The sequence below is a fragment of the Triturus cristatus genome, chromosome 1_2 (genome assembly GCF_964204655.1).
Source record: "Triturus cristatus chromosome 1_2, aTriCri1.1, whole genome shotgun sequence".
Classification (NCBI taxonomy): domain Eukaryota; kingdom Metazoa; phylum Chordata; class Amphibia; order Caudata; family Salamandridae; genus Triturus; species Triturus cristatus.
The window spans coordinates 353980826-354004624 of NC_140580.1; the positions used below are offsets into that span (position 1 = coordinate 353980826).

The 23799-nt window shown below is 48.9% G+C and overlaps 1 protein-coding gene across 6 annotated transcripts in view; it reads right to left on the reverse strand.

Annotated features, from left to right (window-relative positions):
- Window positions 1-23799, reverse strand: part of LOC146867340 (basic phospholipase A2 VRV-PL-VIIIa-like) — a 206044-nt gene that overhangs the window by 78522 nt on the left and 103723 nt on the right. Inside the window, exon 1 of one of the 6 annotated variants that reach the window (XM_085604281.1) lies at window positions 10208-10618. The exons of 4 other annotated variants lie outside the window; for them this stretch is intronic. The gene's annotated coding sequence lies outside the window, so the exon portion shown is untranslated. Of the gene's footprint in view, window positions 1-10005; window positions 10163-10207; window positions 10619-23799 lie in introns of those variants that run through there. One more of the 6 variants, XM_085604286.1, reaches the window with a different exon arrangement.

A 23799-nucleotide genomic window follows, 5' to 3' on the forward strand; every position in this document is an offset into this window, starting at 1 on the left:
GTGATTTACTACACTGGGAGTCAAACCAGCCAAGCTTACCCTTAGGGGTGCCTTTTGATTTTGTTGTCAGATTATTTTGAGTATCCAGTGAGATATTACAATAAGAATTGCAAATATTAATGTCCGTTACCATCTCATCAAGGCATCTCAAAAAATCAGGTTTACATTGTGTTAAAAGGCACTTGGTTAATTGCAAAGTGTCCACTCCAGCCCATCGAATGGTATAACCATTTTGTCTATTATTGAGAATATCTTGTAATGGCTCGGTGGGCATTCTTCTAGTGGATAACACTCCATACGGCAGATCCAAAATAAAACAAATGGGGAAGTGGTCACTAAAGGCCACCGTGTGAGCTTTAAAATTATACAGTCAATCAGCATATCTATTAGAAATTAAAAAGAAATCAAGAATAGAGGACAGCCCACGACCATTAAAGGTACTACCAAACACTATAGGTAGTGAACAAAGGTCATTTACAAAGCCCAAATACATAGAATATTTAACCAAGTTTAACATTTCCCCAACAGGGGTGTGTGCAAAATGAGAAGTGTCTGTGTCGTCCCCCAATTATAAGCCACACTGACCCCCACACACCAGGGTGCATGGGCCCACATTAAAATCCCCTCCCCAAATTAAACAAAGGTCTTTCTCTGTGTTCTTAAAGATAGCGTCCAGGTCCTCACGTAACTGTCTAAAAACTTCCCTCCCAGTAAGGGCATGAATGTTATTATAAAAATTTAAAAGGACAGTACAATGCGCCTTGTTGCTATCCATTGTTAATATTTGGTAATAGGTATTGGATACCGCCAAAGCCACCCTGCTCATATTCAACCTGTGGGATAAAAAAATACATAAGCCACCCTTGTTCCTCCCATGACTAGAGGACACAGCCTGGGTACAAAATGTTTTGAACCCGGTAATGTGTAGGGTTTCAAATGCCCAAGTCTCTTGCAGGCATAGAGGTGCCAATTCCGATCCGTTAAAAATATTCCCCGTACGAATCGTATCTGGATTTTTTACGTACGAATCGTACAAGTCCCGTACAAACTGGCAAGTATGATTCGTATGTTAAAAAATCCATATGAATCACATTGGGAAAATTCCCCGACACGTCCTCGGGTCGGAAAAAGTGTCCGACACGTCCCCAGACAGTTTTACGTACGAATCGGTAAACTGAAGTCCGAGCGCGCAAGTACGATCTGTCCCGTCCGTCCGAATGCACAACCGTATGGAAAAAACACCATACGGAGCGAACTCCCATAGCAACCATGGAGATGTCCAAACATGTGCCCGCATACGTGCTGAACACCACCCCAGCCCACCCCCCCAAGTACGCGCCGTACCCCCAGCCCCCCGATGTACGCGCCATACCCCCACCCCACCCCGTAGGTACGGAGCATACCCCCACCCCGTAGGTACGGAGCGTACCCCCAGCGCGTAGCGCTGGGGGTCCGCACCGTACCTACGGGGGAGGGGGTACGCTCCGTACCTATGGGGGTGAGGGTACGCTCCGTACCTATGGGGTGGGTGTACGTTCCGTACCTACGGGGTGGGGTATGCACCGTACCTATAGGGGTGGGGGTACACTCCGTACCTATGGGGTGGGGTGGGGGTACGCTCCGTACCTACGGGGTGAGGGTACCCTCAGTACCTACGGGGTGGGGGTACGCTCCGTACCTACGGGGTGGGGCTATGTTCCGTGCCTACAGGGTGGGGGTACACTCCGTACCTACGGGGTGGGGTGGAGGTACGCTCCATACCTACAGGGTGGGGGTACGCTCTGTACCTACGGGGTGGGGGTACGCTCCATACCTATGGAGTGGGGTGGGGGTACGCTCCGTACCTACGGGGTGGGGGTACGCTCCGTACCTACGGGGTGGGGGTACGCTCTGTACCTACGGGGTGGGGGTACGCTCCGTATCTATGGGATAGGGGTATGCTCTGTACCTATGTGGTGGGGGTACGCTCCGTACCTACGGGGTGGGGGTACGCTCCATACCTACGGGTGGGGGTACGCTCCGTACCTACGGGGTGGGGGTATGTTCCGTACCTATGGGGTGGGGGTACGCTCCGTACCTACGGGTGGGGGTACGCTCCGTACCTACGGGGTGGGGGTACGCTCCGTACCTATGGGGGGTGGAGGTACGCACCATCCATACGGGGGGCTGGGGGTACGGCACGTACATACGGGGGGCTGGGTGTATGACGCGTACAGGTATGGGTGCTGGGGTACGGTGCGTACATGGGGGGGCTGTGGGTACGGTGCGGACGTGTAGGGATGGGGGTACGGTGCATACCGGGCCCCCTTTTCGTCATGCATCGCGGCGTACTTAGCTTTTCTGGCACTCTTTGGGTCCCGTAAAAATTTTGCCGTGCGAAGTGCTGTGGGTACGAATCGTACTTGCTGATCTGTAAAACGCTGCCTGACATTAAAATCCCCTCCCCAAATTAAACAAAGGTCTTTCTCTGTGTTCTTAAAGATAGCGTCCAGGTCCTCAAGTAACTGTCTAAAAACTTCCCTCCCAGTAAGGGCATGAATGTCATTATAAAAATTTAAAAGGACAGTACAATGCGCCTTGTTGCTATCCATTGTTAATATTTGGTAATAGGTATTGGATACCGCCAAAGCCACCCTGCTCATATTCAACCTGTGGGATAAAAAAATACATAAGCCACCCTTGTTCCTCCCATGACTAGAGGACACAGCCTGGGTACAAAATGTTTTGAACCCGGTAATGTGTAGGGTTTCAAATGCCCAAGTCTCTTGCAGGCATAGAGGTGCCAATTCCGATCCGTTAAAAATATTCCCCGTACGAATCTTATCTGGATTTTTTACATACGAATCGTACAAGTCCCGTACAAACTGGCAAGTACGATTCGTATGTTAAAAAATCCATACGAATCACATTGGGAAAATTCCCCGACACGTCCTCGGGTCGGAAAAAGTGTCCGACACGTCCCCGGACAGTTTTACGTACGAATCGGTAAACTGAAGTCCGAGCGCGCAAGTACGATCTGTCCCGTCCGTCCGAATGCACAACCGTATGGAAAAAACACCGTACGGAGCGAACTCCCATAGCAACCATGGAGATGTCCAAACATGTGCCCGCATACGTGCTGAACACCACCCCAGCCCACCCCCCCAAGTACGCGCCGTACCCCCAGCCCCCCGATGTACGCGCCATACCCCCACCCCACCCCGTAGGTACGGAGCTTACCCCCAGCGCGTAGCGCTGGGGGTCCACACCGTACCTATGGGGGAGGGGGTACGCTCCGTACCTATGGGGGTGGGGGTACGCTCCGTACCTACGGGGTGGGGGTACGCTCCGTACCTATGGGGTGGGGTACGCACCGTACCTATAGGGGTGGGGGTACGCTCCGTACCTATGGGGTGGGGTGGGGGTACCCTCCGTACCTACGGGGTGGGGGTACGCTCCGTACCTACGGGGTGGGGGTATGTTCCGTGCCTACAGGGTGGGGTTACACTCCGTACCTACGGGGTGGGGTGGAGGTACGCTCCGTACCTACGGGGTGGGGGTACGCTCTGTACCTACGGGGTGGGGGTACGCTCCATACCTATGGGGTGGGGTGGGGGTACGCTCCGTACCTACGGGGTGGGGGTACGCTCCGTACCTACGGGGTGGGGGTACGCTCTGTACCTACGGGGTGGGGGTACGCTCCGTATCTATGGGATGGGGGTATGCTCTGTACCTACGTGGTGGGGGTACGCTCCGTACCTACGGGGTGGGGGTACGCTCCATACCTACGGGTGGGGGTACGCTCCGTACCTACGGGGTGGGGGTACGTTCCGTACCTACGGGGTGGGGGTACGCTCCGTACCTACGGGTGGGGGTATGCTCCGTACCCACGGGGTGGGGGTACGCTCCGTACCTACGGGGGGGCGGGGGTACGCACCGTCCATACGGGGTCTGGGGGTACGGCACATACATACGGGGGGCTGGGTGTATGGCGCGTACAGGTATGGGTGATGGGGTACGGTGCGTACATGGGGGGGCTGTGGGTACGGTGCGGACGTGTAGGAATGGGGGTACGGTGCATACCAGGCCCCCTTTTCGTTTTGCATCGCGGCGTACTTAGCTTTTCCGGCACTCTTTGGGTCCCGTAAAAGTTTTGCCGTGCGAAGTGCTGTGGATACGAATCGTACTTGCTGATCTGTAAAACGCTGCCTGACATTAAAATCCCCTCCCCAAATTAAACAAAGGTCTTTCTCTGTGTTCTTAAAGATAGCGTCCAGGTCCTCACGTAACTGTCTAAAAACTTCCCTCCCAGTAAGGGCATGAATGTTATTATAAAAATTTAAAAGGACAGTACAATGCGCCTTGTTGCTATCCATTGTTAATATTTGGTAATAGGTATTGGATACCGCCAAAGCCACCCTGCTCATATTCAACCTGTGGGATAAAAAAATACATAAGCCACCCTTGTTCCTCCCATGGCTAGAGGACACAGCCTGGGTACAAAATGTTTTGAACCCGGTAATGTGTAGGGTTTCAAATGCCCAAGTCTCTTGCAGGCATAGAGGTGCCAATTCCGATCCGTTAAAAATATTCCCCGTACGAATCGTATCTGGATTTTTTACGTACGAATCGTACAAGTCCCGTACAAACTGGCAAGTACGATTTGTATGTTAAAAAATCCATACGAATCACATTGGGAAAATTCCCCGACACGTCCTCGGGTCGGAAAAAGTGTCCGACACGTCCCCGGACAGTTTTACGTACGAATCGGTAAACTGAAGTCCGAGCGCGCAAGTACGATCTGTCCCGTCCGTCCGAATGCACAACGTATGGAAAAAACACCGTACGGAGCGAACTCCCATAGCAACCATGGAGATGTCCAAACATGTGCCCGCATACGTGCTGAACACCACCCCAGCCCCCCAAGTACGCGCCGTACCCCCAGCCCCCCGATGTACACGCCATACCCCCACCCCACCCCGTAGGTACGGAGCGTACCCCCACCCCGTAGGTACGGAGCGTACCCCCAGCGCGTAGCGCTGGGGGTCTGCACCGTACCTACGGGGAGGGGGTATGCTCCGTACCTATGGGGGTGGGGGTACGCTCCGTACCTACGGGGTGGGGGTATGCTCCGTACCTACGGGGTGGGGTACGCACCGTACCTATAGGGGTGGGGGTACGCTCCGTACCTATGGGGTGGGGTGGGGGTACGCTCCGTACCTACGGGGTGGGGGTACCCTCCGTACCTACGGGGTGGGGGTACGCTCTGTACCTACGGGGTGGGGGTATGTTCCGTGCCTACAGGGTGGGGGTACACTCCGTACCTACGGGGTGGGGTGGAGGTACGCTCCGTACCTACGGGGTGGGGGTACGCTCTGTACCTACGGGGTGGGGGTACGCTCCATACCTATGGGGTGGGGTGGGGGTACGCTCCGTACCTACTGGGTGGGGGTACGCTCCATACCTACGGGGTGGGGGTACGCTCTGTACCTACGGGGTGGGGGTACGCTCCGTATCTATGGGATGGGGGTATGCTCTGTACCTACGTGGTGGGGGTACGCTCCGTACCTACGGGGTGGGGGTACGCTCCATACCTACGGGTGGGGGTAGGCTCCGTACCTACGGGGTGGGGGTACGTTCTGTACCTACGGGGTGGGGGTACGCTCCGTACCTACGGGTGGGGGTACGCTCCGTACCTACGGGGTGGGGGTACGCTCCGTACCTACGGGGGAGTGGGGGTACGCACCGTCCATACGGGGGGCTGGGGGTACGGCACGTACATACGGGGGGCTGGGTGTATGGCGCGTACAGGTATGGGTGCTGGGGTACGGTGCGCACATGGGGGGGCTGTGGGTATGGTGCGGACGTGTAGGGATGGGGGTACGGTGCATACCGGGCCCCCTTTTCGTCGTGCATCGCGGCGTACTTAGCTTTTCCGGCACTCTTTGGGTCCCGTAAAAATGTTGCCGTGCGAAGTGCTGTGGGTACCAATCGTACTTGCTGATCTGTAAAACGCTGCCTGACATTAAAATCCCCTCCCCAAATTAAACAAAGGTCTTTCTCTGTGTTCTTAAAGATAGCGTCCAGGTCCTCACGTAACTGTCTAAAAACTTCCCTCCCAGTAAGGGCATGAATGTTATTATAAAAATTTAAAAGGACAGTACAATGCGCCTTGTTGCTATCCATTGTTAATATTTGGTAATAGGTATTGGATACCGCCAAAGCCACCCTGCTCATATTCAACCTGTGGGATAAAAAAATACATAAGCCACCCTTGTTCCTCCCATGACTAGAGGACACAGCCTGGGTACAAAATGTTTTGAACCCGGTAATGTGTAGGGTTTCGAATGCCCAAGTCTCTTGCAGGCATAGAGGTGCCGATTCCGATCCGTTAAAAATATTCCCCGTACAAATCGTATCTGGATTTTTTACGTACGAATCGTACAAGTCCCGTACAAACTGGCAAGTACGATTCGTATGTTAAAAAATCCATACGAATCACATTGGGAAAATTCCCCGACACGTCCTCGGGTCGGAAAAATTGTCCGACACGTCCCCGGACAGTTTTACGTACGAATCGGTAAACTGAAGTCCGAGCGCGCAAGTACGATCTGTCCCGTCCGTCCGAATGCACAACCGTATGGAAAAAACACCGTACGGAGCAAACTCCCATAGCAACCATGGAGATGTCCAAACATGTGCCCGCATACGTGCTGAACACCACCCCAGCCCACCCCCCCCAAGTACGCGCCGTACCCCCAGCCCCCGATGTACGTGCCATACCCCCACCCCACCCCGTAGGTACGGAGCGTACCCCCACCCCGTAGGTACAGAGCGTACCCCCAGCGCGTAGCACTGGGGGTCCGCACCGTACCTACGGGGGAGGGGGTACGCTCCGTACCTATGGGGGTGGGGGTACGCTCCGTACCTACGGGGTGGGGGCACGCTCCGTACCTACGGGGTGGGGGTACGCACCGTACCTATAGGGGTGGGGGTACGCTCCGTACCTATGGGGTGGGGTGGGGGTACGCTCCGTACCTACGGGGTGGGGGTACCCTCCATACCTACGGGGTAGGGGTACGCTACGTACCTATGGGGTGGGGGTATGTTCCGTACCTACAGGGTGGGGGTATGTTCCGTACCTACGGGGTGGGGTGGAGGTACGCTCCGTACCTACGGGGTGGGGGTACGCTCTGTACCTACGGGGTGGGGGTACGCTCCATACCTATGGGGTGGGGTGGGGGTACGCTCCGTACCTACGGGGTGGGGGTATGCTCCGTACCTACGGGGTGGGGGTACGCTCTGTACCTACGTGGTGGGGGTATGCTCCATATCTACGGGATGGGGGTATGCTCTGTACCTACGTGATGGGGGTACGCTCCGTACCTACGGGGTGGGGGTATGCTCCATACCTACGGGTGGGGGTACGCTCCGTACCTACGGGGTGGGGGTACGTTCCGTACCTACGGGGTGGGGGTACGCTCCGTACCTATGGGTGGGGGTACGCTCCGTACCTACGGGGTGGGGGTATGCTACGTCCATACGGGGGGCTGGGGTTACGGCACATACATACGGGGGGCTGGGTGTATGGCGCGTACAGGTATGGGTGATGGGGTACGGTGCGTACATGGGGGGGCTGTGGGTACGGTGCGGACGTGTAGGGATGGGGGTACGGTGCGTACCGGGCCCCCTTTTCGTCGTGCATCGCGGCGTACTTAGCTTTTCCGGCACTCTTTGGGTCCCGTAAAAATTTTGCCGTGCGAAGTGCTGTGGGTACGAATCGTACTTGCTGATCTGTAAAACGCTGCCTGACTCCGTGCGAATGTTGCGTACGCGGTGTCCCGGATCCAAATTGTGGGTATATTTTAGCCGGTCGGTGTTTCTGTACGAATCGTACTTCCGGGTTTGTAAGGTGTTTTTCCCGGGTACGAGTCGGACGGAGAAAACGCTCCGTCCGACAGTTCGTACCCGGGTTTTACAGGATCGGAATCGGCACCAGAATGTCAACATCATGTATAAACTTAAGCCAGTCAGGGTTGGACAATTTGGTAATTAAACCTGCAGTGTTCCATGTATGAACATTCAGTAGTCTGGGCCTATGGTCACCCTTAGTGGCAGACTCGGTATAACCACTGGCCACAGAAGGGATATTTGTATGAAGAGAAGTGTTGTTTGTAAAGTGGGCGGGGTATATGTCTACTAAGGTCGGTGAAGAGCCCAGCTCATTTATACCAGGTGCACGTTGGTCCTCCACCACAGTTCTATCAGATTGGACATCACCATATATCCCCCTAGGTACAGAGATAGCATTCCTCTCCGTGGCCCCACCAGCACAATTGACTATTTCATTGAGTCCATCGGGGCAATAAATACCGATTTGGAGCTTAGCAAATTAGTTTCGAGTGGCCTACTATAAGCTACAGAGCCCACAACAGATGTGAGTCAATCAATGTCTTCCAAGGAGGGAAGGGGTGCACTGGGCTGGTAATGACTATTAAGAATTGTAGGTTTCTGCTGTAAGGGCTGGTAGGGTTGGTAGGGTTGGATCCTTGGCGGGTAGAAATATCCTAAAGGTAGGACGTTGATTCCTCTCTGGGACAGGTGGTCACTGCCAAGTCTACATAAGATCTCCCGTACCAAGGTTGGGGATTTAAAGGTAAGAACAATACAATCCCCGGGGAGTGTTTTTTCCCTTCTCCCTACCCATCCTATTCTTCTCACTCACTGAACAAGGCCTCTGTTAGTCCGGTTTTATTTCCGATCCACCAGAGGGCCTTGTTTCTCAGTGCCTCCCATGATTCATTTGCCTGGGGGGAGAGAGTTGGTACATTCGCCAAAATTATAGTCAATGGGGCAGCTTCAGGGGGCAGACTCAAATGAATCTCCATCCTATCCCTAAGAATTATGGGATAGATAGTTAGCGGAGCGGTGGTGGGAGGCTTAGCATGGCCCGTGATAGAATTATGGGTCAGGCTAGTACTACTCTTAAGTCCCATAGTCTGGTACAGATGGGGGCTTAGCTTGAAGAACCGGGGCTAAAGTGGCACTATCCAGTAATATGGGATTTTTCAAAGGATCGGTAGCACGTTTCTCATGGCTTTTTTTTAACAGGTTCTCAATGGACGTTAGCCTAGCCAGTACTTGCACTGAGGGGATTATGGCTTCAGTATTAGACACAGCAAGACCCGGACCCTCTACAACAATCTGTGAGGGCCCGTAGTTACCTATCAATTTGCTTATAGTAGAGTCCAGCTGATCTAGGTGACCCCTCAGCGAAACAAAGCTATTATCATTCAGATCTTTCAGATAAGCACAAGCGCGGTCCAAGGATTCTCCCCCTGCAATATCCATTGTGGAGTGTTCAGGAACATTACATGTAGAAGGAACAACATCAGTCTGTGTGCCAGTAGTACGAGTTTTAGACACCACGGGGTGGGTTTGGTGATTCCGCTTCTGTTTGGGTTTTTAAGTGCCCGCCCCTTTCCTTCGCTTCACTTTTGATTCACTCTGCATGTCCTTGTTTACCCCAATAACCTCGGTAGGGGTGTCGATAGTCCTCGATCTTGTTACAATCCTCGGCTCAGATGGTAGATCTGTGAGGGGTAAATCAATTTCCAAGGGAGGCGGGGGCTGACCATAACCATGCGGTGGAGAGCGAATTAAAGAAGGATCACACGGCACAGTTGAACCTAGGGATAAGCGCCTCTGTAAGGATACAGGATCTAACGAGAGGAGCCTTTCTGTTAGCTCAATTTCATGACAAAGCATGGATTCCGCCCTAATAAAGGCATCCAAAGTACCAGTCACACCCTTGCGTTTACTCATTTTTCAGTGACACCTCTGTGCAGAGAAAAACACCCCAAATCACAAATTGACTGACAAAGTGAATAGAGATAGCCCCACCAGAAATATAGGCGTAAAAACACCAGATGGGTCCAAAAAAAGGAAAACAGCAAGTCTCCCCAGTATAGAACAGGTATTATTGGGGATAAGTAAAAACAATATGGAAAAGGCCCGTAAAAGTACCTTCGGTCTGCAGTCCAGGTTCGAGAACATGTGTTAGGGGGCCAGGCCCACACTGCAGTGGTGCTGTGGCGCTTTGAGAGTGTCTGCTGGGCCCTCCCTTCTGGGAGAAATGAGTCTTGGTGGGAGATGGAGTGTCCACTCGATCCCCGGTAGCAATGAGTGCAGTGTCGGCTGAGAGCGCGTCCCCCACAAACTCGCTCACCTGCTTCTGGGTGTTGCTGTCTGAGCTGATGGCAAGGCAGATGGCGAGGGTCCAAGCTCCAGGCAACTCTCCCAACTTTGCAATTCGCCCCACCTCGACTTCTGGTGGTCCGGCGGTCACTGTGGTCTCACAGTGGTCACACAGCACGCGAAGAATGGACAATGGTTAATGATGGACCACAGCACAACTTCTCTGTTGCACTGTCGGGGGAACCTCAGGCTTCGAGAGAGCCTGTGACGTGCCCTTTCAGCTCTGCTCTGCCGCTCAGTACCCGTGGACACAACTCAAGCCAGTGCTCTCAGCGCTCGCTGGGCCGGTGGACCGGTGGGCCGATAAAAGGCCTTGGTAGAATCCGAGTGAGGATTTGGAAGCTGGAGCGCCGGGCAGTGGAACAGGCGGGTGGGTCAGAAAACCACACACGGCGTTCTCGGCGATCGTGTCTCCCGCTCCCTCACTGCTCTCGCTGCTGTCGGTGAACTGGAAACTCAGAACTGGACCGTGCAGAGAAAGAAGCCACCTCACCGTGAGTATCAGAACCCAAAAAAAACCTGCAATCTCCTCAGCGGAATATCAGTGTCCAGACATGTGAACACATTTTAGGAACTCACTCAAAATCAACAGAACAAGCAAGCTGATGTTGCTAAATTGTGTGTGTTTTTTGCCTCCTCCAGGGCAGGCATTCCCTAGGTGGCAGACCCACATTGCCCAACATTAAATTTCAGGGGGAAATTCTTGATATTCCCTTGTTGGATTTTGGAGCATTTCCTGTTGTGGCTGATAGGCCCATCAATGCAAGTGGGGTACTGTTTTTATCTGGAGAATTGTGGGAATGCTAGGTGGTAGGAAGTTTATCAATCCCACCGATTTGAGAATTTTGACACACCAAAATGTGAAAATAGTTGATTTTAGCCATTTTCTTCAAAAGGGACAATTCGCACCTAAGCCTTGATCACTTTTTGTCAGCATAAGGTATCTAGGTCCTTTTTCATGCAAATGTTGAGAATTGTTCCCAGGGTTTCCGAATTCCCCTGGAGGGAGCCAAGAAAATAGGTAAAATGTAGAATTATGTACAGTTTAAGAACGATATGCTTTTTTTCTAATGTGGGAACTGAAAATATATGTAGGACCCAAAATCATAAATCCGTCACAACAACCTTAGTAAAATAAAGAGAATTTATTTAACATGCACGGGAGCCTCAGATGGGTGCTGAGTGCCCGAATAGCAGAAGTAAAACCCAAGCATTTATAGACGCAGACCACATTTCATTATATTTGTCTGCGTAACAGGTCATGTCTAGGCCCTCATGTCCCGGCAGGTGGTGAAGAAACATTTTGTTCTCGGAAACTTACACTACATTGTTACACAAGAATACACTGGAAATCACCCTATGTGCACATGAAAAGTCCCCTGTATCTAAAGCCAGACAGTTATCTATTATATTTACACCCAAATGCAATCACAATGGTCTACATTAGCTAATGCAAGCAGGCAGAAATGTAATAACATGGAAATGTACTCTTCGTGCAAGCCTTGCAATGTGTCGCGTTACAGGCAGCTTACTAAAAGCAAAGTTCAAACTCCTATTTAAGACTGTCACATGATATCAAGCAATTATTATATTTGTATATAATTCCCATCATCATTGAATTATTACAATGTCAAATTATACAAAATGGATGCCACAATTGTTATCTAAAGTTAGCTTCCACATTCCCGCCCTTTTGATAAACAATGATCATGGCATAGTCGGGCATAATCATACCTTTTAAAATTTCTATTATCTGTCTTGCTTACCAATAGATAGTGGCGGATATGTACAGACATAACAATGCATCACATGAATTTCATATATCAGAAATGTACCTTTTGAACACATTTGTTCTGTGTATTATTTTCCCAATTTTCTCTCTTATTTCTTTCCCGCCCTGCCAACTGTCCCCCTGTCCCGTCTTTATCAATTGCTTATTTATTCATTTTGGTACAATATCTCTGTGTCATTTAAGCAGTATCGCAGGGCCAGTGCTAGGTATAGCAATGTGAGCACAATACACTATAAAGAGCGTAGTCATTATAACAGCAGCAATGGGGGCTAATATTGCTAGTAGCACCTATGGCCATATTCTCTCATTGTTCTGAAAGTCTTGAGGCATTGTTCCAGTCGTTGTTACATGTGGCTAGTGTGACTAGTTGGAAGAATGTCTTATCTTCTGTTGCACTTTCACTCTTTTTCAAAAATCTGCTGAGAAATAATGCAGAGCCTCAGTGATGCCTGGAAACAGAAAAGTAACCGTTGGTGCCTGTCTTCAAAATATTTGTGAGATTATCAAGCACTTTTATTACTTAGGCACTTTCAATATGAAGAAAACAAAGTGATGAGGAAGGTAAAGATGTCTCGTTGTCACAACTTGTAGACTGAGGGGTTGGGGCATTGATGTTCCAGATGTCTTTAGTTGATGTATCGTTGGGACCCGCTTACACACTCTTCCTTTCTCTGCTGTGTGCAGCACGTGCAACCCTTCAGGATGAGCTGGGATACCATTCTCACTTGGTACTTTCCATGGAACACATGTTGTAACGAGGCTGTCCTTGATGTGATGCAGGGAAAGGCACTGGAGACTCCTATGGTGGCGGCAGGGTTACTGCTTTCTTTGTATGAGAGCCACAGATCCAGGAAGTCACACATGACTGCTGTTGCTGTTGTCAAAAGGACCGGATATGGCCTCGTCCACCGATGTTGAGACAGTGCCGTCTGATGTGGGCTTTTATCCAAACCCAATCCTCTGGCAGGAGGCCGTGGGCTGCTGGTGTCTCTACTTCAGGAAGGGCCTATAGCACCCGATGATGTTAGTCTTTTGCAGTATTGAAGAAGCAGATCATTAGGTACAGACAGAGACATGTGGCCTGGAATGTTCTTTGGCCATCCAACCACTATTTCATGTGGGCTGAGCTTTGTCACTCTGTCTGAGGTGCTTCTCGTGGATAACAGAGCAAGTGGTAGTGCATCAATCTTGTCAGTTTAGTGATTGCACAAATCTTCCCAATCTTACTTTCTAACACTCCCTTCTTTCTCTCAACAACGCCCACTGCCTGAGGATCATAGGCACAATGTAGTTTCTGTGTAGCTCCTAGCCCCTTGCACAACCCCTCAATCACATTGTCAGAACCCAAAAGAATAGGCACTTAAAAGCGTGGAATGGACTCTTTCAGGAGGCATTTGGCAACAGTTTGTACATCACAGTTCTTGGATGGGCATGCCTCAGTCCATTTGCTGATCATGCACACAATAACCAACACGTACTTGTACTTTTGAGTAGGGGGGCATGTTGATGAAGTCCATTTCATGTGGGGAAGGGAAGTGGCCTGGGGCAGTGGAAGTACCCTTTCTAATCTAACCGTTGTATCAGCATTGGGAAAACAGTCTGATCATTCCCTCACGTCCTACATGTGATGGACTTTGAAAAAGTTGGGCCATGAGAGCAAGCATTATCGTTGGTAAACATATTTTCCATTTGGGCCTATCCATATTCCCTCTTCTGTTTGCCTATATCCTCCCCTTTTCCATTCTTCCTTTTCTTCCACCCCGCCCATTGAGTAATATACTCTGGGTCATAATACATATCATCATCCTTTATCTTAATATCATGACATCATGAGGAGTAGAAGCAATTTGAACCATTATGTTCTCACAATCTGTTAAAGCTATTCCTTTTTTCTTTTTTTTTCTCTTCCCCAATGAAGGCTTTACCTCATCATACATAGTCCTTGGAGGAGGTGTGTGCAGCACATTCTACAATTGCAACCCTCTTTGGTGGCAACAGGCCTTCCAATAGTTGTGCTATTAATGGTGCATGGTATATGTTGGCCAGCTGAGGTGAGGAATCCCCTCATGGCCCACAGCTGGCCAAAATCATGGGCTACCTGAACTATTATTGCCCCCTGCTTTTTAAATATGTAGCTATTCGCGCAATGTAATGCAATCTTTTGTTCTTTAAAACAGCAAATGCCTCTTGTTGTAAATGACTTTGGGAGAAGGGAGTGGGGGACCTGTGGATGCCATCACTCTGGCCCTCACAATGTCAATTGGCAAGACACACACCATGAAGCAAGACATAAAACAGACATGTACGACAAACATCTTTTCCCTGACGTTCTTGCATCTGAAAATGTTGCACCAAAACTGTGCATATACACAAAATAACACTTCCGTTCGTCAATCTTTAAGTGAACTTTAAACAACTATAAATGATAACAGTTATTCAATCCTATTTTGTTAATATACATTTAAGTGTTTGCATTCCCTTCCATTCTCCGCTGCGAAGAATACATTTCTTTTTTAACCAGGTCTGTTCATACCCACAGAAAATTGTTGTAGTGTGTGGTTTAGTCTTGGCGCAATGCCCAGAGTCTGTGGTCAGCCAAGATCGTTATCTCAAAGCCAGTCCAAAAGAAGTTTAAAAAAAAAATATTTAACCCTTCAATATATCATAATATCAAAAGCCTTGCTCGGCAGAACATTTACCAGTAACTATTGTTTTTGGAGCAATGGGTGTAGTAAGTGTGCATTCCATTCCACCTATATCTCTCCCTTTCCTATCTCAACAGTTCTGTGTACCCTCTTCTTTGTTCTTCACTTAATTTTGGAAAGTCTTTGGTAAAGGACATGAGATGTTCTCTGGACCATGAGACATGTACATATGCCACTTTATTTTCCTTTTTCCCAGGTGGAGGGGACACATTTCACAGGGGCATTATCAATGTGGGTGTTGTGGGCACTTGGAAAGAAATCTGTGAACGTAAATTTGGCTACATCCCAACTATAACCTGGAGAGGGGGGGCTGTTCCTGTATTCTGTCTTTTCTTAACCTCTTCCATGCTCATGACGTCTCCCGGCCGTCATGAGTCACGATGGGCGTGTGCGGATGACGGCCGGGAGACGTCATGACCACGCCCACGAATGGAATGTCCAGCACTGCGGTAGCACTGCGGCGGAATTTGCGCCGCAGCGAAGAGGTTAAGGCCGTGGCTTGCAGCTCATATGCACAGTGCACCTCAGGACCTTTGTCTTTTCAGTCAGTCAGTCAAATACTTTTATTCGATCAATAAAAGATCATAAAAAGAGACAAAACACACATAAAATCACAGTACGGAAATACAGAGCAAAGGTACATCAATTACAAATCTGGTATATAAGGAACATAATCAAAATTTAAAAATTTAAAAATACGAAGAGAACCTATTACATCGATTCAGTTCTTAAGTTTAAAATGAATAAATAAAGTTTAAGAATACAATTTCTATCTAAAAGAGTAGCAGGGATGAAATAGTCCATAATTAATGACCGCCGCCCGTCACAGCCACAGCCATTGTGTTAATAGTGTGTCGCTCTCTGGCACGCATCTTACTAATGCGCACAGCAGCGACTAAAAAGTTTGCTACGTAAAAGGCAGTGGTGATATTAGGCAGAAGTTGTAGGGACAAGAGCGCTGGCCGAACCTGAACATGGCCAGCCTCTTTAAGTAAGGGTAACAGGTATTTTCTCCTGATATGTACAAAATGTTCACAAAACATGATGAAATGTAATGTATCTTGGCTAGAAAAATTATCGCAGTCACATGGGGGCGCATTATCCGGGGTTGCCCACGTGGGATAAAAACCTAGCACATACGGTATCAAGTTTAAACGAAATTTAATCAAGAGAGACCTGTGAAGTGGGCTTGTGACAAAAGCCAGGTAGGGTTCAAGGCCCGGAACAGTAATTAGCCCATAGTTCCTTCTTACTACCGGCTTAATTAATTCAGTGTCCTCCCTCTCGACCGTTAGTCTTGTCATTAATGCGGTCTTAATCCCCTTAATGTCCTGCTTGTTAATGCCTTCGGGGGAATTAAAGAGCACTGAACGTCCCACTGAACTCAGCATCTTTTTGACGTATACTAGCCATGGAATTGTGTGGGCTCTTTCCAAGGCTAGACAATCCTTTAGTATTAAATGTGTTAAAGGAATATCTTGATTAAGCCAGGTTTTAAGCCAACATATGACAGGTGCCATTTTAATTAAATCAACAACATACCCCAAGCCCAATTCAGAATGTAATGTAAAAGTAGGTGTGGACTGAGGGACGGACAACAAGGATCTTAAAAACTTGTTTTCCACCCTCTGGATGGTGTCATTTCTGGAATAGCCCCATATGGCAGAGCCATAGGTGGCCAATGCCAGGGTTTTGGCTTTATAGACTTTCAAGATGGCCTCCAGGGGGCGACTACCCAGCCGTTTGGCAAAGCCAAGTATAGCTGCCACAGATCTTGCCATTGCGTTGCCTTTAAGGTTGTGTTGAGGACCCCATGATCCCTTCTCGTCGAAAATGACCCCTAAATAGATGAAAATTGGGACCCTTTTGACCTCGTGGCCTAGACAAAAGAAGGATTTAGATTTCTTTTTCCTACTAGCCTGGCCCGTGATCATGACCTGTGATTTCTGAGTATTAACTTTCAGGTCTAACGATGTCATAAAGTCTCCGAAAGAGGTCAATAATCTGTCAAGGGCCACTCCTGTACGCGCCAAAAGAACGGCGTCGTCCGCGTAAAGGAGAACTGGGATCTTGGTGTCTCCTACCCGTGGTACATCCACCGCAGCATTTGTCAGGGCGGGGTCCAGTGCATTGATGTAAAGCGTGAAAAGGAGGGGTGCCAAAATGCATCCCTGCCTTACACCTCGCTCTGACTTGAAACGGCTGGTGCACCTTCCCTCCTGGGTGACCCTCACCGAGGCTGATAAATCACAGTGGAGATCTGCCAAAAAACCAACCAGTGGGGGATCGACTCCATTGTCCAAAAGAATACTCCACAGTTTCGACCTATTGACTAGGTCGAAGGCTGAGGAGAGGTCCATAAAGGCCATGTACAACGACCCCTCCTTTGCGATGGTGTATTTGCAAATAAGTAAATGGAGATTCAAGCATTGATCCTGCGTGCTCCTGTTAGCCCTAAAACCATATTGGGCGTCAGATAATATATTGTTACCTGCCAGCCATGTATTCAGTCTGCCCAAGATGACTCTGCCTAAAATTTTGACAGCAGAGTCAATTAGGGAGATCGGCCTATAACATGCCGGATCATCCCTCTGGCCTTTTTTAAAAATTGGTATGATAGTGGATGTCGCCCAGGACTCGGGGATATACTTGTGTCTTGTGACATTGAAAACATTAGTTAATAATTTGGCCCATAGTTTAGGTGCGGACCTATATAGGTCAGCCGGGACGCCGTCAGGGCCTGGTGCCTTACTCTTCGTTGTCTCTTGGATGGCTTTTTCCACCTCCTCCACCCTGAAGGCCGAAACAGGACCAACCTGATTTAAGGCTGACAACTCCTCTGAATTCCCATGCGAGGCAGAACTATAAATTTTTCCGAAGTGGGTTAGCCACTGTTCATCAGGTATGCTACATTCTAATCTCTGATTCCCACTATCTGAAAAAAAGGGGTGATTTATCAATCCCCAAAATTTGGAACTATCCCGCAAGGTGTCTGGTAACAGCAAATTGTTCCAGGCTTCTTCCTGGATCTCATTTTTACGTGCTTTGATAGCCAATTTATACTGTTTCCGCAAAGAGGTAATTAAAGGTCTGTTTCTTGGTTTGCCTTTTATTGCCTTCAAAAGAGCAGAATGGGCCTTAATACAATTGGTGTTAAACCATTTTTTCCCTATGGCACGTCCTGCCTTGGGTTTGGTCAGGAGGGCCGCATTTATATGTTGACAAATGATGGCAAAAGCCTCAACAATGCTAGAATTGGAGTTGGCATGGTCTAAGCATATGTCCATCTCCGATTTAACTTTAGCCAGTACATCTTGACAAAAAGAGATCGGGGACACCTGAGCCCATTTTACCCTCCTGCCCTGGTCTTTTACTATCAGGGCTCTAGGTCCCAAGATACTAGGCTCTTTAAATGCCAATAACCCATCCGAAGCGACCTCCACTATCACTGGATTGTGATCACTGAGTGCGGAGTCCTCCACCCTGTAGTTTAAAATCAAAACAAGGAGCAAAGAGGAAACAAAAATGTAATCGATGACTGACCCTGAATCCGAGCCTTTAAAGGTAAACGATCTCTGCCCCACCGTGCAGTGACCAGGTTCAGAAAGATCTGAGGTGGCCAGTAGGCTCTCCAAAGCCTCACCTGATTTAGTATGTTCGAAGTGTGTGTGTGAAGCGTTGGAAGAACCCTCCTCTTCATCCAAAATGCAACCTAGACTGCACGGATGGATATTAAAATCGCCCATTAAAATTACCTCAAAATTATTGTGTAGAGCTCTATATTTATCCAGAACCTCCCCCACAGATTCTAGATGGTAATTTGGACTGACACTGTCTTTAGAATTATAAAAATTTATCAAGAGTAGAGAAGGAGATTTTGCCACCACTAATTCTACTACTAAACAATGTTGGGAGCCAGAATCAACCTGTTTGGCAGATCCTTTCAGGTTCAGAGAAACGAGCAAGGCAAGACCCCCCTTGGCCCTCCCCGCCAAGCTGGGTGTTGCTGGGATATAGAAGTGAACAAACCCGTCCAGAAAGAGATTGTTTGATGTGTCCCAAGTTTCCTGTAGGGCGATAATATCGTGGGACACAACATAACCAATCCATAGATCATCCTGGCTTTTAAGTCTGGTGCCGGCAACATTCCAACTTAAAATTTTACAGGTGTTTTTTCTGACGGACAATTCGTGCGACACACAGACATCTACACCCTTTCCCTCAGATCTTGTTGGTGGGTTATCAACAGGGGGTGACAGATTAAGGAAAGGCCCCTCTAGGCCCGGTCAGGCTGATGCTTCCAGGTGGTATGTGTTATCGATACTCTGAGTGGGAGGCATTACAAAGTTTGGGTTGGGTCCGGTCCTATCCTGGGATTGAACAAGGCTTTCGGGGGTGTTAAAGTGAGGATTATAGAAATGCCTTAAATCATGGACCCTTATTTCTGACCTGTCCCCACTAAATGGATGGTCACAGATTATGCGCACAACTCGGGTATCCCTGAAATTAATGATAATACAATCCCCTTGGACATTTTTTGGTCTGGGACCAACCCAGCTAACTCTTCTGGCAAAGAGAATTTTCCCGTCCACAAAGTTCGGGATAGGTCTCTTTTGATTGAGCCAGAAGATGACTTTATTTTTGAGTTGTTGATAAGATTCCTCTATGTCGCTCTTTAATTCCGGAACGCCGGATAAAACAGCAACATAAGGAATAGATTCAGGAGGTAAATGAATGCAGACATTCGAAGATTTAGTGGGTTTAGTTATCCTATCTCCATAGACTATGTTTGAACCTTTGTGTGAAGACCTGCTATCCACTTTAGTTCCGGGTAGGTCCTTTGAGCGAGCCCTATCCTGGGTACTACCCTGGGTGCTAGTGTTGTCTGCTATCGAGGTTCTGGGTGAAACTGTCCCAGAGTCGACTATAGGGGGTATAACAGTTTTGGGGGAAGAAAGTGGCAGGGCAGGAAGGGTATGGGTCACCTTAATGGGATTAACACAGTCCTTGGTGGCTAATTTAATAACATTTTTTAATGAGCAAAAATTATCTAAAATAGTTTGCTCAAGACGATCTACTTTGTCAGAAACCACCTTCACCCTATCCAAAAGTGGTGATAGCAGGGAACGGACTATTTGTTCGATCTGGGGGATCAGGTCATTATGTTGGGGCTGATCCTGATGTCCACTGTCAGTTTTATCACTAATAGTGATATCGACAGACTGAACCAAGCCAGACTTTACTGGTGGGCCAGTCGCGATATTAGTATGCTTTGCTGATCTCCCGCCCTGTGATAGCCCTACTCTCTTCCTCTTACATGCTACACTATTACTACCCTTCTTTTGGGCTCTTGTCTGTGGATGAGTAGATGCAGATTGGGTGTGAATCAGAGCACTAGTGACTATAAGGGGAGCCTCTCTCGGGGGATCATTTGTGTCGTTTATATCTTTCTGATCGACTATTGTAATGGAGCTAACTGCTTTATCCATCTGTTGCCCAATAGCTTCCGCACCCTGCAAAACAGGGTTCTTAGGGGATTTTGCTAGAGCAAGTAAGCCTAAAGAGGAACGTCTAACTTGACTTAGCTCGGCAGATAGCCGGCGCTCGGTAATAGCTATTTCTTGTTCTAAAACCGAGACCGCTCTCGTGATGAAATGATCCATAGAGCCAGACACAGACCCGCCCCCTCCCAAACGCTTCCCCCTGCCTGCCATCAGGCACTGTGTACACCCCTATGACAGGATACAGTCCCAGGGCAGTGTTGGTGATATGTTGTGATGGTAGTCCAGGTATTACGTCTCAATACAGCTTTGCACGTTATCAGCCTGAGGGATCAACAACCTCACATCATACGTATACAATACACACTACTACTCATATCACAAATGACGAAATACAGTGCAAATCTACCTTCCTGGCGGTGAGCACTTAGAAGTGTCAGAGGGATGGCCCAGTCCAGTCAGGTCCAGGCAGTGACGGGCAAGGACGGGCCCGCCCTTGGCCCGGGCTTCGCCCGGGCGCTGCCCGCGCGCGTCCCGCGCTGCGTGAGGTCCCTGTTGGTTTTAAGGACCTCCGGCGCTCCTAGGTGATGCAAAAGGATGGCGCCTCGCTGGGGACTCTGGGGGATGTAGTCCCTTCAGTGCCCGGTGCCGTTTCCCGCACGGCTGGAGCGAGAGACCCTGATGCTGGAATCCGTTCCCCTCACGGAAATGTCATCTGGTGAGGTAGGGTTTTTGTGCAAATGAAAGAGCAATTATAGCGTTCAGCGTCCCGCGCTGCGTGAGGTCCCTGTTGGTTTTAAGGACCTCCGGCGCTCCTAGATGATGCAAAAGGATGGCGCCTCGCTGGGGACTCTGGGGGATGTAGTCCCTTCAGTGCCCGGTGCCGTTTCCCGCACGGCTGGAGCGAGAGACCCTGATGCTGGAATCCGTTCCCCTCACGGAAATGTCATCTGGTGAGGTAGGGTTTTTGTGCAAATGAAAGAGCAATTATAGCGTTCAGCGTCCCGCGCTGCGTGAGGTCCCTGTTGGTTTTAAGGACCTCCGGCGCTCCTAGATGATGCAAAAGGATGGCGCCTCGCTGGGGACTCTGGGGGATGTAGTCCCTTCAGTGCCCGGTGCCGTTTCCCGCACGGCTGGAGCGAGAGACCCTGATGCTGGAATCCGTTCCCCTCACGGAAATGTCATCTGGTGAGGTAGGGTTTTTGTGCAAATGAAAGAGCAATTATAGCGTTCAGCGTCCCGCGCTGCGTGAGGTCCCTGTTGGTTTTAAGGACCTCCGGCGCTCCTAGATGATGCAAAAGGATGGCGCCTCGCTGGGGACTCTGGGGGATGTAGTCCCTTCAGTGCCCGGTGCCGTTTCCCGCACGGCTGGAGCGAGAGACCCTGATGCTGGAATCCGTTCCCCTCACGGAAATGTCATCTGGTGAGGTAGGGTTTTTGTGCAAATGAAAGAGCAATTATAGCGTTCTGCACGTGCTAGCGAGAGCACTGTATCCTGGTATGATCTTGATTTAGTGGCTGTTTTTCTGCACATAATTTTAACAGCTCATTTTTCCTTCTACAGAACTTGGAAGCCGCAAAGGCTGCTTCCTGTCCCATTGTTACAAGAGTAGCGATATTTAAAACATTCTATTGAAAGTTCTCTTTCGTTAACTTCCCCATTCTGAGTTTGTGCGCGAGAGATTTGCAAAAGGTCTGTTTATCATGGGACAGCTCGGTGCGCTGTGCCCCTGTGGCAGAGAATGCCAGTGTGTAATGTGTGTTGGGCAGGGGAGCCTGAACTTCCCCATTCTGCAAGTGTGTGCAAAAGCACTGATCCTACTTGCGTAACCAACAGTTCAGTTATACATGACACGGAAAAACAAAAGGTGGCTTGTTAGATTAATGCCAGGTGACACAATAGGAAGGACGAACGCTACCACACACTTTCGGCCAGCCTGAAGCCTTTGAAAAAAACAAGGAAGTCGTCCGTCATTCAACAGACAATGCAATTGCTACTAGTTTGCCAAAGCATTCACAAATATATGCATATAATGCAATGCCAACCCCCCTTGTTGCGAGTAGGTGGACACCTATTCACATCTCGAGACCACCCTTGATATCCAGCAGGAGGTAGTGCACCAGAGCCAACCGCTTCCTGGCTACACTATAGTGTGGCTACCAGCCCCAACATAAGGAATGTCACAAAAAACGGTGCAAAAATACCTATCAATGCACTGAAATAACCTGATGAACAGAAACTAGTTCCACACCGTAATCTTCCATGCCCCTCCTTCCAGGAGAATAATCACGGTCACAAGAAAGATATTGAAATCTAAACAAAACACAATATTCAGTCCTTTGTCATATTTGTATCCACCATTTTCAAAAGATAGGAAACAGCAATTCAGTTGTGTTACTTGTAAGGCACTCGTACCCCAATTATAACTCTTTGTAAGTGTATATGGGAAGGGTTCAGCTGTCCCTATTGCAGAAGACAAACTTGCAGAAACATTTCGGTACAGTGACACAGAGTGTAGTCAGCAGACTATTTCTGCCTGCTGATTCCTGAGGTGTGGGGTATTGATAACGGATAATACAGATCGATAACAGATACTAATCATGCAGCGATCAAACAGCCAGCTGCGCATTGTTAAATGAAGCAGAGCAAGCGCCGTTCATCAGACAACGTGACATGAAATGGCATTTGCTACAAGTTCACAGAAAATATTCATAAATAGGAAGAAAAGAGACAGAGGTAGAGTAAGATATTTCGTCCCCTTCCTTTCTCCTTGGGCCACGTAGACCCACAGAGGAGCGGCTGAATGAAATTTGCAGAATCACATAAAAGGTGAGACAAAAACAGGTGAACTCTGCACTTACACATGTAAGCACATAACACAAATAGCTGGGGTCTATCCCTAGGTGGTGCGAATCTACCAGATCACCTGTTCCCGGTGTGTTATTTAATCCCAAAGTAGTATGAGTGTAATCATAAGGAGAGCTGGAATCTGTCATTTCATAAGTAGCAGTGCACAGACATGGGGTAATGTGCAATATGAAAACAATGTGAAAGTGTCTATTTGAGCAGTCTAGAAGCATTATTGTATGAAAATGGCAACAGAAATCGGTGTCATCGTGTCAAAGTCAGATCAGTCAAAAATGTAGATGTACAGTCTAATTTGATAACTGATGAACACAGGTATTAACAACAAAAATTATAAAACTCAAGAAACTTATTAATGCAAACCATGGAAAACAATAAATTACGTATCCCTCCCCTGTGTGAAACAAGGCATTCACCCCCCCTCCTTTTCTCAGCATCCGACCCCTTCCATCCCTGGAGCCAGTGAGTGTCCACAGGCAAGACAGGAACCTGCAGAATTACACCCTCCTTGAAACATCAGTAGTCTTGTGCTGCCTATTTTCAGGGAGTTACTGCGTGGTCAAGGAAATAATGCAAAAGTTTGCCCTCGCCAAACCCCGGTGGTGAAGGTGACAGTGCAGCAAGTATAATCCAAGTACAAAGCACATCATCAAGGAGCGAGGTGAACCCTAAATCATGGACAGTGAGAGAATACCAGGG